Raw genomic sequence first — 3,682 nt, forward strand, 5'->3', positions numbered from 1 at the left:
GTCTCCCACAACAAACACCTTTTGTTTTGTCTTTGGGAGAGCAGGGGCAGTAGCTGTGGTTGAGCCTGGGTTGCCTGCGGGAGCTGGCAACTGAGCAGGCTCTGCTGGGGCTGCAAGAGGTGTGAACCTGTTGCTAAGCTCCGGTGAGGGAGGGGCCTTGGTGCGGTGGGCCTTAGGGCCCTTGACCACCTTGATCCATGCCCCTGACTGGGCAGAGCGGGAGGTCCCAGAGTCCTCCTTAGTTGTGGAGGGAGATGGTGCTCTACCCTGTGGCTCCCAGGGGAGATGGGCCTGGCAGTAGGCGTCTATCTCTTGCTCGCAGTCCCTGATGGCATGCAGTCTCTGGACTGTGGCCTGGAGCTCCTCCAGCTGGTGCACCAGAGACCCCAGTAGGGAGAGGCAGCCCCCGCAGCCAAGAGCCAGGGGCTCCGTCTGGGTGGCCGTCTCTGAGGTGCCCAATGGGGGGGCCGCCGAGCCCGAGGAGACCCAAGGTGTGCAGCGCGTGCCCATCCATATCATGCCTCTGATAGGCTGGCTACGGCTGGGACTGTCTACCTAGGGGTGTTCGCAGGCCTCATCCCCCATGTTGTGGAGACAGACCAGGCTGCCCTGCACATCATCTGCATATAAATTTTTGGATTATCCCAGGGCTCCTGACAAGAATACCCAGTTCCAGCCATGAGTTGAAAGCTAATTAGCACATAGATTTTTTTGTTGCGGGAATCTGGTGTCCATAGATATACTGAGCAATACTGAGCTATGGGGTCATTAAGGGCATGCCTACATGTGTATTAATGCGCATGAAATATAGTACCTCCTTTGTGAGGTAGTAGAAAAATGTGTGTTGGCCTGTCTTAACGTGCATTAAGTAAACAGCACAGTTTTAAAATGATGTTTAATGCACAATAGCCTATTTTAATGCACATTAACTAAATAGTACTTTTTTTTAGTGATGTTTTAATGCATATTAAAGTGCACGTGTAGATGTGCCCTATGGTTTAAACACTGTTAACTGCTGGGGTCCACCCAATGAACTATATGGTAAATCATGAGACTTTTGGCTTTGGACTAATATCATGCATAGTTTGAATTATATATAAGTGGGAATTATATATAAGTGGGTATAAAAATGCTGCTTAAAAGTGTGTTTATGGAGTACTTATGCTAAAACTTGCACAGAAGTTTCAAAAAAGGTAAAACGTGTTTATTCTGGATAAACTAAGTCTATGGGTACAAGTAGCAATTTGCCTTTATGCAAACTACTGCAGGCATGTTTCTCTCAAAGTCAGTGTTTTCACGTTTTCTCTCATTTCCCTCTCCTCAGGGAAAGCAGAGTCTGACAGTCAGCGGGGGCAGGAGAGGAGGGGTAAGAGTTCCAGGGGAAGAAGTTCTGGGAGGAGAGAGCAGGGGGCCACCTGACACCTCCTCCCCCCTCTGCCCAATTGGTTTTCTCTGCAATAACAGTGGAAGGAGGACAGATTCAAGGCAAACCTCCAGTAATTAGAGTCTATACCTGGAAAATTATAAGCAATTTATCATTTTTTCCATATATAGAATCTAATTAGTGGGAATCACCTAAGATTTGAGTAAATACGGTATTTTTTTCTGTCATAATACCTAGGACTCTCAATTATGGACAAGGATATCACTGTGCTAGGTGCTGTACCACCACAGAAGTTAGTTTTATCAGTACAATACCACCTAATAAAACACATCATTTATGTGTTAAAACCTGCAATTTATCAAAACATTTTTAAAGGGTTTTATTTTGAGAAATAATATCCAATCTTGCAAGGGCCAATAAACACAGGTACAAATGATAGGATTTTCCGAGTGCTGTCTTAGCCATAATAGTCCAGGGAACAAGCAATTTATTCCTGAAAGCATATCTAACATCTCGCCCATACAGAAAACAAACAATTATTGATTCTTCCATACTAATTTTATCATTTATACATTTCCATAGCTATCTGTTCATCATATTAGATGCTTCTATATATCTCCAGGAATCCAGTATATGCATATCCAGGATTACTAAAAAACTTTGGTTAGGAGGAATTACCCTTTTAATAGGGCTTTGGGAGATCAACTAAAATGCTTCTAAGATTCATAGGATACAGTATAAATTCTTACTTTGATTTATCAACCAGTAAGTTATTTTGCTTTATTATGGCAGACTTCTGGTTCTTTATTCTTGTCTGAATTGTGTGTTTAACTAATTATCCAGTTATTGTGTCCTTTGTATTTAAATTGTAAATAAATCCATTTATTTGAATATACTGCATCTGTTAATAATTGCACCCACAAAATTTCAAGCCTGAAATCTGGAGGCAAGTGGGAAGTTACATTTCAATATGCAAAGTGCAAAACATCCCAAGACTATTTTCTTTTTAAATCAGGATTTATCATCATGAGACTTTCTGATTAACCCTAAAAGAGAGTTTCTGGTATCTATGTAAGGAAAATGTCAAAGCCAAGTAGGAACAGCACAGTTTCAAAATCCCACTGACAATAAAAAACTATTGACATTTTGTCCCTGTCAAGCAATAAAATCTAAATCAAGAGAGCAGGTTACAATCTTGTTTGCAAACTAGACCTTGTGAGAAGAGCTGTCCATCCTATAAAACCCAAGACTCATATGAAAAACTGTCAGTCAGGAACAAAACACAGCAGATCAGTTGAGTGTAAATTGCAGGGAGATCAATGACAACTACAGTCTGCATTGATCACTCCTGGGAGCCCATGTCATTCATGTAGAAGAGACTGGTAAACCTTCCCCCTTTGCTGCCAGGGAGATTTCTTGGCATTTAGATATCATCCAATAGTGATGGCTGTTTTGACAGAGGTTTCAGCTTTACTTATTGAATTTTCCCTGTCTATTAAATTTAAGTTGCTTAAAGGGACATTGCCAAGTATTAAGCCTTACGTGTGTCATCTTAAAGCTATTGATATCTCATACGGATTTGTTTTTCCTTACACACCAGTGCTGCAGTGACATACCTCCACTGATTTCAGTGATACTACCATTGATTTACATGACTAAAAGTGAGAAGAGAGTAAGGGCCTTAACATTCATTTTTCCTAAAAATCCAGCATACAGAGAAATTTGAAACCTTCTGAACTGGAACTAATCATGTCTGATAAAACAGGAACCATCCAAACTCTTCCCAGACCACACTGAATGAGTTTTCAAGCTTTGAAAACATTGCTACGGGGGTTCTGCCCTTTACTTGTCCCATTCCAAGAGTTTTTGCAGCACCTTGTCTTTAACAGGAATGAGATGAAAATTATTAGCTCATCATCTCCAAAATATGATGAAAGGACTTCTCCCCCCGCCCCCTTGCAAGAAATATCAGTCAATAAACTGGCATCCAGGTTTGGGGATCTGTCCCTGCACCTATAGAACATTAATTATAACGCTCATATGGGAAATGTGTATACACCTCCTTTGTTGCTGAATTATATATCAGAATATTAAAAGGAGATAACAACTGGCATCATAACACTAAAGGTCTAGCTAGTATTATCTTGGTTGAACCAGGGATTCTCAATTTCTTTTCACAATATAGATTTCATAGATTTCATAGACATTAGGGCTGGAAGGGACCTCAGGGGATCATCGAGTCCAGCCCCCTGCCCAAAGGGCAGGAAGTCAGCTGGGGTCTTAGGATCCCAGCAAGAT

General features: G+C 41.6%; 1 long non-coding RNA gene across 1 annotated transcript in view; it reads left to right on the plus strand.

The window, feature by feature from the left end:
• The window catches only part of LOC109320987, an 11,342-nt gene that overhangs the window by 1,846 nt on the left and 5,814 nt on the right, over positions 1-3,682 (plus strand). Inside the window, exon 2 of the long non-coding RNA XR_002103916.1 lies at positions 2,674-2,677. This is a non-coding gene — a long non-coding RNA (uncharacterized LOC109320987). The remainder of the gene's footprint in view (positions 1-2,673; positions 2,678-3,682) is intronic.

This window comes from Crocodylus porosus, unplaced genomic scaffold, assembly GCF_001723895.1.
Source record: "Crocodylus porosus isolate Cpor-Errol unplaced genomic scaffold, CroPor_comp1, whole genome shotgun sequence".
Classification (NCBI taxonomy): domain Eukaryota; kingdom Metazoa; phylum Chordata; order Crocodylia; family Crocodylidae; genus Crocodylus; species Crocodylus porosus.